The sequence below is a fragment of the Lethenteron reissneri genome, unplaced genomic scaffold (genome assembly GCF_015708825.2).
Source record: "Lethenteron reissneri isolate LAM-NWPU_2019-01 unplaced genomic scaffold, ASM1570882v1 scaffold_1640, whole genome shotgun sequence".
Lineage (NCBI taxonomy): Eukaryota > Metazoa > Chordata > Hyperoartia > Petromyzontiformes > Petromyzontidae > Lethenteron > Lethenteron reissneri.
Window position 1 is genome coordinate 3,435,596 of NW_026891378.1, and position 12,241 is coordinate 3,447,836.

Consider the following 12,241-nt stretch of genomic DNA (forward strand, 5'->3'; position numbering starts at 1 on the left):
TCCCGCGTGGCCCCCTTCCTCCGTTCGTTCCCGTTCTGACCACGTGTCGTTACTCTCTACCCCTATTTAATACCCGGGTCACGTGGTACGCTTCCGCCAATCCTCGTTAGCCTGCATCGAATCTTCCAGGCTCCCTCGTCAGCTCCCGGGACCACGCCCCTGACTCATCTCCCCATTGGCTGAGGCCAAAGCCAGCAGAACCAATCTCCATAGCTGTCACCTCTCCATCACGTCAGGGCCATGCCCTCAGGCTTCCCCCCATTGGCTGTAAACCAGGACCGGCAGAGCCAATCACCATGACAAGTTGTGATACGTCAGTGAGCAGGATATATTCTCATATTATAGAAGTACTGAAGGCGATCCAGAGTCTGAGACCAGGAAAGGCACCAGGCAGAGATGATCTCCAAACAGACATGCTGAGGGAGGGTGGCGTTTGTGCACAGACTGCCCTACATGACATAACAATAGTCTGGAACACTGGACGGGTTCCGCAGGATTGGAAGGATACCCTGGTGGTCCCCCTCTTTAAGAAGGGGGACCGCACAGACTGTAACAACTACAGGGGCATCTCACTACTCAGTGTGCCGGGAAAGGTCCTGGCAAGGATTATTCAAAATCGCATTGCTAGGCACGCGGCTTTGTAGGTAGGAGAGGCTTGTGGAGCCCCAATGTGGTTTCAGGAAAGGGCGGGCCTGCACATGCCATATTTTCTGTCCGTCTGCTACAGCAGAGGTGTAGGGAATTCCAACAAGACCTACAACTCTGCTTTATTGACATGGTCAAGGCCTATGATACCATCAGTAGGCCTGGGATCTGGGTTGTTCTTTGTGCTTTCGGAGTCCCTGACCCTCTGCTCACGATCATTAAGGACCTTCATGATGGTGAGCGGGCCCGGGAAAACTATGTGGCCGGGAGTCAGAGCCTTTTTTTGTACACCTTGGGATACGACAGGGATGTCCTCTTGCTCCCACATTATTTAACATCTATTTTGACCACGTAGTTCGTGAAGCCTTCAATAGCTGTACCGGAGGAATTTCCATCTGGTCCAGATATAATGGGAGGCTGATCGATGCCCGGGTGCGGTCAAGGGATGACTCCCTATTACTCAACGATGTTACGTATGCCGATGATCTGGTGAATGCTGCTCACTCAGAGGAGGAGTTGGAGGCGCTGCTGCTGAACCTGGAACTTTCCACCGGGAGTTGGGGCCTTACCATCAGCCCCACCAAAACCAAGCACCTGCCTGGGCATTTTGTACCATCGGACACTCCACCCCCACAACTCTCAATTGGTGATGGGGCAGTTGTGGAGAGGGTGTAGAGTTTTCTATACCTGGGCAGTGTGCTCATGACCGGCTCCAGTTTAACAGCAGAGGTCTCACTCCGAATCAGTCAAGCGGCATTATCTTTTCATTGGTTGCGTAACGCTGTGTGGGAGCTAACTTCAGTTCAGTTCATTTATTAGGTATAGCCCTGCGAGCCATTCGGCTCTTGAATCGGGTGCAACCGCAACAAACAAAAACATGAACAAGAAACATTTTAAAGTGACTATGTGCAACAGAAAAATCCAGGAAAAAACAGCAAAGTCTTCTAGATAAAGCACCGTATATCAATGCTGTGTGCAAGAATCCCAGTGGGATGCAAGTCAAACAATACCAACCTTAAGACGATTTAGATTATCAGTCTAACCAGTCCCTCCAGAAAAACGCGATTATGCGATCGCAAGATTCCACGCAAAATCAGCCAAAGTCCGCATATTTATGCGGGGGGCGCGTTTTTTCAAATACGCCGCACTTTCGCCGCATAAATTGCAGATTTCCGCGCGCAAAATATGCGGGCTTGCATGATTTCATAATCCCCGCATTTTCGTTGCAAAAAGTCACATATATCTTAGCAGAAAATTGAAAAATGTTGCGTTTACTTCACACAAGCGCAGCCATTTCCCCTGTTGCCATGGGAACGTTATGAAGTGACGTCACTCATTACAGTTGTAAGATTGCACTTTTTTGTTAGTAGTATGTAAATTTACATTACTGTAAGACTGTACTGTTACTGTATTGCTTACGTTACTGTGCACTGAAAACACTTATTTTAACAGAAGATGTCTGTTTTGTATAGCTACCTCTGTAAAACAGGAAGCACACATTTTATTTTTAAATATTTTATTTATTCATTTTTACAGAAGTTGTAGCATATTCATTTTGTAAAGCTACAGAAATTGTTCGACTCAATGTTTTGTAAGTTTGAGCCATCTGTTTGTTAAGGTCTGAAATAAAACAAGATGAGAACTTAAATATTCCCAGCACTTTCTGTGATGTAGTATGCTTGCTTATCATAGGAAGTAATAAGAAATGACTCTTTACATTAAAGTAGTAGCCTAGTGAATAGGGTGTTGGGGGAATCACTTTTTTTTCTCTTTTTCATCAAACCGCAATTTTTGCAAGTTCCCGCAATTTAATCGCATAAAACTGCATAAATATCCCGCATATTCCATCGCATTTTTTAAGAAAACGTGCCGCATAATCAACGATTTTTGCCCGCAACAATCACCAAAAAACTCCGCGTTTTTCTGGAGGGACTGTCTAACTCTGTACTACAACAAACAAATATGGCTAAACCAGAACCTTTTCGAAATCACCAAAATAAAGCTACAAAAACAATGTAACAGTGATCATAGGAACTGTGATTCCAATTTAACAATAAACGATATACATAACATGTACGAGCAAACTTTGCAACCATAGCTGGCTGCATGAGTCACTGCATAACAGCAGGATTATCAGTAGGAATATCAAACATTTTTAATGTATCTTTAAAGATTAGCACACTATAATCAAAACACAAGATGTTACTTTTCAGCGGTCATCAGGAGCGATACATTTGATTTAAGGCCACTGAATAGCAGTGGCAGCTAGGGTTGTACAACTCCTCTAGAGCAGTTTTGAGTGAAGATCTCATAGGTAGTGATTCAAGTTGCAGTTTATTGGAAATAGCATTTCAGACCCTGGGGGCTTTAATAGCAAAGGCCCTTGCTCCAGTATTTGTACGGCAATAGGGAATGTGCAGCTGGTAAATGAGCGAACACTTTAGGTCAAATTTGTTCTTTGAAACAGAGAAGAGATCCAGTAGGTAGTCTGCGTATTTTTTGTCGTCATACGCATCATGAGATGCGGCATCTTTTCATAGACAAGCAGTACATTGCACACCATTGGGTGGCAAAAACGTCGTCTTCCTCATGCTCACATTTCCCTCATGATGCATATTACGACCAACGAAGGTGGCGTCTCTCGCTTTGCACGAAGCTTCAGGTCTTCTCGGCCACAGTCATTCCCTCCCTTCTCTACGCTTGCGAAACGTGGACCCCCCTGATGGAGCATCTTCGCCAATTGTAAATATTTAGGCTGACCTGCCTACGATCCATCCTGGGTTTTATGGTTGTTGTTGTTGTTTGACTTGCATCCCACTGGGATTTTTGCACACAGAGTTGGTGTACGGTGATTTTTTCTGCAATATTTTGCTGTCTTTTCTTGGATTTTCTGTTTACACTTAGTCACATATTCACTTTAAGATGTTTTTTGTTCATGTTTTTGTTTTTTGTTTGTTGCGGTTGCACCCGATTCAAGAGCCGAATGGCTCACAGGGCTATACCTAATACATGAACTTGAACTTGAACCAGGCTGGATTGTGTGAGGAGCTCACAAATCCTTGAAAGATCTGGACAAGGCCCCATCGGTGAGCTACTCCGGCAGGCAAGGCTGCGTTGGCTGGGCCAAGTAGACCGCCTGCCCAGCCACCGCATGCCTAAACAGCTTTTGTTCGGCCGGATCGAGGGGGCTCAACGGGCGCGGCACGGGCCCGAGAAGAGATGGAGTGATGTGGTACAGGAGGATGTGGAACTGAGTGGACTTGACGGTTACTGCAACCAGCGTTGTCAAGTTCGGCGTCAGTGGAGGAGGCTCGTGAAGGACGCTGCTGAGCAGTTGGAGGCAGTCGCCCTCCAACAACAACGGAGGGCGGAGGAGTTACGCTCACAACAACAAGCGGAGCGCCGGGTTGCTAAAGCACAGCAAGTTGGCACAGTAGGGGGCACAGGTGGTGCATCAGCCAGTCGTCTCAGTCAGTCGACCTGTGGCATCTGGGTCTGCCCCGTGACCTCCTGCCAGCGGGCGTTCGACACTTCACGTGGTAGCCTCAAGGTGCACATGGCCTGGCACAAGCGTCGTGGTGACGTCACCGCCACTTAGTGGCGAATGGCGGTTGTTGTTGTTGATAGTGATGATGATGGGGTGATGATGATGTTGGTGATGGTGACGATGGTGCTGATGGTGAATCGCAGGGATGAGGAGGCGTGGTGACGTGAGCGAGCACTGCAGGCAAAGGAGCGGCCACACGAACCTGCGATTTGTGCTGCACCGGCGACATCGCTCATGTTCGCCAACCTGAACCTCACTCTTCCCCCCTCATCCTACCCCTCCATGCTCACCTCTTCCTTCCCTCAATTTTCACCTCACCCTCCCCTCACCCTCACCTAACCTCACCCTCCGTTCCACCTTCCCCTCACCCTCACTTCGCCCTCTCCTCACCATCCCCCTCTCCACCGTTTATTGGGTTTCTATCTCTCATCATCCTCAGGATGCACGACTCAGATCCACGATCTCCAATTGATCATTATAACGCCCCACCCACATCCCAGGGTAGAGAGGCTGCAAGAATCTCTGCCGAACCTCGTGGATCACCTCCATGGAGTCGGCGCGGTAAAACGCCAGGAGCCCCCCCCTCCCAGTGCAGGTGAATCCCGATTCTGCGGGGGGAGAGGGACTCCCTCACCGACAGTGCAGTCTCCACTCCACCATGAACCACTGAGAAGCTATCGTCACGTTTCTCTAAACACCAGGACGCATCACTCCCTCCCAGCAGCTGTGTAGCACCACCACTTCCTTTCCGTGGGATCGTTCCGTACGCGACTCCAACCCGCCACCACCGGACGTCCCCCACGTCCACCTCCCAGTAGTGGTGGCCCGACGAGAAGCTCTCACAGCACAGGGCTTGTGCACAGCCATAAAACCGGTGTGGGTGATCGGGGCGACCCTGGGAGGCACCGGTCTGCGTCATCTTCCTGAGATCCGAGGAGATCTGGAGTTGGTCATGAGCTGACTTTGTGTCCAGAGTCGGTGAGCGTCCGTCTGTGACAACAGCGATAACAACGTCACTACAGAACACCATCATCAACATCATTCACCATCACCACCATCAACATCACCAACCATCATGTTCACCATCAACAATAACATCACAAACATCACCATCACCAACCATACTTGCCTTCAATATCAATGACAACAACATAAACATCACCATCTCCACCATCATCAACACTATAAACATCAACAAAATCACTATCGCAATAAGCAACATCACCACCATTACCACTATCACCACCACTGCCATCACCACGACCATCACCACTATCCCCATCACCACCATCTTCATCAATATCAGGGACATCAACACGACCAGCATCATAACCATAACTACGACCATCAAAACCATCATCACCACCATCACTACCATGACCACCATAACCAATATTACGACGACCATCAGCGCCATCAGCAAAACCATCAACCTCCACCACCTATATTATCACCATTGTCACCATCATGACCATCACGACCATGACTGACATCACCACGACCAACACCATCACCAATACTATCACCATTCCCATCACTCACATTATCACTAACATCAGCATCATTACCACCATCATCACAACCACCATCACCATCATTATGACCATTACCAGCATCAGGAACTCATTTGAGGTAGAAACTGCCTCGTAGAGACCCAGGACTGGATCACATATCACCTGCCACTGATGTTAGCCATATCGGGTAATCAAACCCAGGTAACTGGGTTCGTAGTGCAGTGTGCTAACCACTAAACCACCGCTCCCCCCCATCACACACAAATGCATACACATTCAAAGGCACACACTGCATCTCAACATCATAATTACCCCTGACTCGTAATGCTGATTATTTACCAAAGAACACCACACTGAGTCTCATGGCTGTGTTCAGTAGGGTCTTGGAATGGGCTGTGAACAAAGACAAAGATCCCCTGTGTAGCCTCAACAGACTATTGGGGCAAGTGCTGTTAGCGAGTGTCTATGAAGACCAGCACGGCACACGAGGAGGTGGATAGCCAGCACCACGCCCGACCACCTTTGTCTCCCTAGTAGCGATTTTGTTCAAATACCGCATCAAGTTCCCTGATGTAAACAAAGAAAAATATTCCCCGTGTTGCCTTAACAGACTGTCGGGGCAAATCAGCCCCTTTGAAAGCTGGCACAGCACATGAGGGGCTTGGTGGCCAGCACGACGTCTGGCCACCTTTGTCTCTCTAGTGGTGATGTTTACACACACAACTAGGTAAGTATTTCAAGCTGAGTCGACCTCGTGCACACACACACGGTGATCATTCATCGTGAAGATGGCCCGATCACCCATGTTTCACACTGAATAACTCACACAGGTATTTGGCCACAGTTCCTTCGGTGCCGTTAAGTGAGGCAATGTCCTCTTGGCTGGGGGGATGAGTGTGAATCTGCTTTAACCCTCCCTGCCCTGTGAAAGCAGAACAGACATCGCTGCTGTCTCACGCAGAGCATCGTCACTCACAGGATCATCACAGCTCCAACACATAGACACGTATTACACAAGCATTACTCACATCACAATTACAGCATCACCACATGGCATTACTATCACCACACATAGCATCATCACACACAGCACCATCAGACAGCATCACACAGCTTCACACACCACACACACAGCATCATCAGACAGCTTCACCACACACCATCATCATCACAGCATCACCACACACATCATCATCACACAGCACCATCAGACAGCATCACCACACGCAGCATTATCACACACAGCTTCACTATCACCACACATAGCATCACATACAGCACCATCACGCAGCATCACCACACACAGCATCATCACAGACAACATTCATCACGCATTATCACCACACACAGCATCATCACGAACACCATGCTCACACACAGCTAATGTCTCACTGCCCGCACCCCACACTCAGTCCCATGTTGTCGTGTGTCGAGTCGTGAGTGATAGTCGTCTTTACCTGCAAGTCTCCTCCAGGTGCCCCTATGGGAGAGAGAGAGATGCGTTACTGTGACTCTACCTCCAATCCCTTGTGATCAGTGGAGTTCCCACCGCAACACCGTGGGTGGAATATAAACCCCAAAGTCTTGGCTTATGACCCAATGATAACCAACACTGACTTACGGGGCAAATGTTTCAGAGTGAGACCGCTTGATAGTTAACGATAAACTACAATTTATTTTCCAGGTAAGGCCCACGGAGCTATTTAGCTCTTTTTCAGAAGCGACCTGGCCACACATGATAGCTCAACGAAGTGGTTCATCTCGTGGAAATTTAACGCAGCCCAGTACTCTCAACGCACGTTTCAAATGTGGAAGGAAAAACTGGAGGATCCAGAGAAAAATCCATACGACCATGGAAGGAGAAATGTAAACTCCAAATATATAGGGACGTCAGGGTTGGGTATACCAGGCTAGGTAGTTAACATCTCGCCACCCCCCTGAGGACCAACATTCATTTGCAGGGCAAATATTTCAGAGTGAGACCGGTTGATATTGATCTGTGTTGAGAGTAACGTAGGACTAGAAGTTTCTGGAGTTACCAATGCACATGGTGCAGATCTTGTAGAAGTGATGTTCCAGACACAATTATATCTTAAATAAGTGTATGAGACTGTATTTATTTGAGCATCACTAATACGAACAATGAAGTTAGCGCATCCAAGTGGAGGTATACAAAGTAACAAGCAGAGATGAAATCTGGTCGTGAGCAGGCGCTGGTGGATTGTTGCATCGCGGCACCATGAGATGTGGCAACGGCTTGGGGAGGCCTCCCTCAATAAGTGGATAGATTATTCATAATATAGATCGCGAAAGCCTACGTGTTAAATTGATAGATTATGGCTGATGACAATCATGAATACCGTGTGCATTGTTGTTGTATGGTTGATTTCAAAGTGAAATTCCATTAACATTTAGTTTATATTCACAATGAAACCAATTTAATGGGAATCTGTTAAAGGACGGGAAAGATAATAAATTCAACTGAGAAAAGATGAGCTGGGCTTCCACATGGCAGCCACTGGAGCTGCGATGCGAGTCCATGAGTGGAGCTGTGTTCTCAAGCCCAGTGGATGCGAACTCTCATTCAGGAGCCTCCCTCTGCTGCTGCTGCTGGTGAGAGGGCTGTGCCAATAGCGACACTGGAGACTCATCGCTCACCTGCAGGAACGCGAGCGAGTCCCTCTCCTGCGCTAGGGCCTGCAGGCGAGTGGCTGCTGCCTGGAGCTCGCTGATCTCGCGCTGGTAGCGAGCGATCTTCTTCTCGATCTGGGACAGCAGGTCGCGCCCTTTCTGCTCCGCTTGCTCTAAAGCCGCCTTCTCCTCCGCATCCAACGCTGCTCTCGCGCGGGTGAATCTGACCGATATTGAGGCCTTTTGAACTGTCATGGATCCCTGCAAAGAGAAACAAATGCCACCTCTGTTCATTAAATGTCTGGTCCTTTGTGAAATGACATTCAGGTCGGTGTGACTCGAGTGCAACCTTGAAGGTGTCTAGACAGTGATACGAGTCTGCAGCACTGAGGCCTCCTCCTTCCTCTGCCTCTGATAACGCCACTGTGCATTTTCACTACAACCCGATTCGCCATAACTGGCGGGGGCTGTGAGGCAATGAAATAATCAAATACCATCATGAGTACATTTAGCGTCTGTGCCATTCCCATTGTGCAAGGATATCAGGACGATGCTTTGGTTACCTTCACATGAAGCGAAGGGAAATCTGTAATTTGCCTTCAACAAGTAGAGCATTAATGATATGGGAAGTTAGGCCAATTCCTCTTTAAATGAATGTTTTGAATGTGAGAGAATGCCACATGTGTATGGATGAAGAGAGGGGATCATGAAACAACTTGCTATACTGCCACCTGGCCACCCTAAAGCCTGATTGGTTTCAGTAAGATGGTGTACAGTCTGTGTGTGATAGACCTTATCTGACCAATATAGTTAACAGTCGTTGAAGTGTTAAGTTGTATGGAGATATGGGAATGTGGAATTTCCACCACTGATTTAGTTTCTCAGTGGAGATGATAACCACCTCTTTGCGCGTCCTGATTATTGAGGCTCATTAACCGTTGTGTTTAGTCCCACAACGTGTTTAGAGCCAATGGAAGTCCACGTGAATGAATGGAGTTGTCCTCCATCACAAACCCTACTCAGGGTGGAGTCACGGGTTCACAGAGTCTGGCCCAGACGCGGTACCTGCACATCCCTGCGAGCGGCCTCCATCCGCCTCACGGACTCCTCCGCCTTCTTCCTCTTCTCCTCCACCACCCGCGTCTCCTCTCCCACTTGTTTCTGTGAGAGACGTCACCAGGGGAGACTCCACTCACTCTCTGAGCATCCCCTCTCATCCCGCTCCACGTAAACCCCTCCACAGTGACGTGGGCAGTAGCCCCGGTGCAGCAATGGAGGCTGGGGGAGCAAGCGCTGCAGGGAACTAACTTCACGAGGCACTCAAACGTGCGCAGGGCTTCCTAAATAGTGGGTAGGGCTGTCTGAGCAGTGAGTGGAGCGACCTGAGCAGTGGGTGGGGCTACCTGAGTAGTGGTTGGTGCTACAAATGAGGTGGGTGAGGCGACCTGCTTAATGGATTTGGCTACCTGAACAGTGGGCGGGACTACTGGAGTAGTGGGCGGGGTTATCTGAGTAGTGGGTGGACAGGGCACCGGAGTCATCAGATGTTATCTGTCTTGCCTGTTATACAGGAGGTCGTGGTTTCGAACCCGTGCCTGATGCCTGTATATATGCAGTTTGCATGTCGCTCTCTATGGTCGCATGGATTTTTCTCTGGGTCCTCCGTTTTTGTGTCCACGTTTAGGAAGGTGCGTTTAGAGTGTTTGGCTGCCATACATTTAGACTTGATAAGCCACTTCGTTGAGCTGTCATTTTTGGCCAGGTTGCCTCTGAAAAAGAGCTTCATAGCTCAGTGGGCTTCACTTGGAAAAATATAAAGTAGTTTTATTTTAGTTTTTCATGGTACAAGGAGGGTCTGCAATGTCGCTGAGTGTCCGAGAAATTCCGTAGAGAGCATCTTGATGAAAATATAAATACGGTCAGAAAATACTTGGTCTGTCAAAATCACGTGACATTTCTGGAACGCCACGTCCAGTGACCCGGTAGCTGTTGTAGGGTGCGGCACTAAACTGGGACAGACCGGCACGAGGCTACCAAGCGGTGAGCACTGCAGCTCACGCAGTTCCAGTCGTTGTACATTTCGTTTATATTTTAGTGAATGCTTCTCTCTACCACAGACGACATTTTGTATACAAACCACAGTCTATGCACTCACGTAATTTTGAGAAAACATTGTACACATGAAAGTTTTTCAGTTGTATCAAGTCATATTTGTAAATTATAACTTCACTCAGGAGACGATTCGGCTCACACACACAGACCGTCTCACCTCCCGTGTCTTGTGCTCATCCTCCAGCGTAGCCAGATCGTGACCCTTGTGGTCTCCTGCGATGATGCAGGTTGTGCAGACCAAGCTCTTGTCCTGTCGGCAGCAAAACTCCAGCTCCTTTCTGTGCGTCTTGCACTTGCGGTCTTCCAGATTCGTGCCTGGATCCACCAGAATGTGGTCCCTGAACTTCAGGTTTTCCTGATGAGGCTTTACATGAGTCGCACAGTACGACATATCACACCTGAGGCAGGTCTTCGAGGCAGCAGTCGTGCCATCGTTGCAGAAGTCACACAAGACCACGGTGGCCAATTCATCTGCGGCACTGCGCTGCTCCACCAGGTTGGCGAGCGTGAAGTTCTTGTTCAGCTTGGGCCTCCGAGGGAAGGTCACTCGGCACTGCGGGCAGGAGAAGCACTCGGCCGCATCCCAGGCGCCCTCCACGCACTCGAGGCAGAACGAGTGACCGCAGCTGAGCGTGCAGGGGCAGCGGAAGGCGTCCAGGCAGATGGGGCAGGTCAACTCCCCTGGAGCTTCGCTACCACTGGGAGCCGCACTCGCCATGGCCCCGTGGCTTCACTTAGAGACAGGCGCTGGCTGTAGCTGAGGCAGTCTCTGGCTGTAGCTGAGGCAGTCTCTGGCTGTAGCTCAGGCAGTCTCTGGCTGTAGCTCAGGCAGTCTCTGTCTGTAGCTCAGGCAGTCTCTGACTAACTCAGGCAGTCTCTGGCTGTAGCTCAGACAGTCTCTGACTAACTCAGGCAGTCTCTGGCTGTAGCTCAGGCAGTCTCTGACTAACTCAGGCAGTCTCTGTCTGTAGCTCAGGCAGTCTCTGGCTGTAGCTCAGGCAGTCTCTGTCTGTAGCTCAGACAGTCTCTGGCTGTAGCTCAGACAGTCTCTGGCTGTAGCTCAGGCAGTCTCTGGCTGTAGCTCAGACAGTCTCTGGCTGTAGCTCAGACAGTCTCTGGCTGTAGCTCAGACAGTCTCTGGCTGTAGCTCAGGCAGTCTCTGTCTGTAGCTCAGACAGTCTCTGGCTGTAGCTCAGACAGTCTCTGTCTGTAGCTCAGGCAGTCTCTGGCTGTAGCTCAGGCAGTCTCTGTCTGTAGCTCAGACAGTCTCTGGCTGTAGCTCAGACAGTCTCTGTCTGTAACTCAGGCAGTCTCTGTCTGTAGCTCAGACAGTCTCTGTCTGTAGCTCAGACAGTCTCTGGATGTAGCTCAGGCAGTCTCTGTCTGTAACTCAGGCAGTCTCTGTCTGTAGCTCAGGCAGTCTCTGTCTGTAGCTCAGACAGTCTCTGGCTGTAGCTCAGACAGTCTCTGTCTGTAACTCAGGCAGTCTCTGTCTGTAGCTCAGACAGTCTCTGTCTGTAGCTCAGGCAGTCTCTGTCTGTAACTCAGGCAGTCTCTGGCTGTAGCTCAGACAGTCTCTGGCTGTAGCTCAGGCAGTCTCTGTCTGTAGCTCAGGCAGTCTCTGTCTGTAACTCAGGCAGTCTCTGGCTGTAGCTAAGACAGTCTCTGGCTGTAGCTCAGGCAGTCTCTGTCTGTAGCTCAGGCAGTCTCTGACTAACTCAGTCAGTCTCTCTCTGTATCTCAGGCAGTCTCTGTAGCTCAGGCAGTCGCTGTCTGTTTCTCAGGCTGTCGC

The 12,241-nt window shown here is 49.3% G+C and overlaps 1 pseudogene; it reads right to left on the minus strand.

The window, feature by feature from the left end:
• Positions 1 to 390: 390 nt before the first annotated feature.
• Positions 391 to 11,407, minus strand: LOC133339094 (nuclear factor 7, brain-like; annotated as a pseudogene).
• Positions 11,408 to 12,241: the final 834 nt, after the last annotated feature.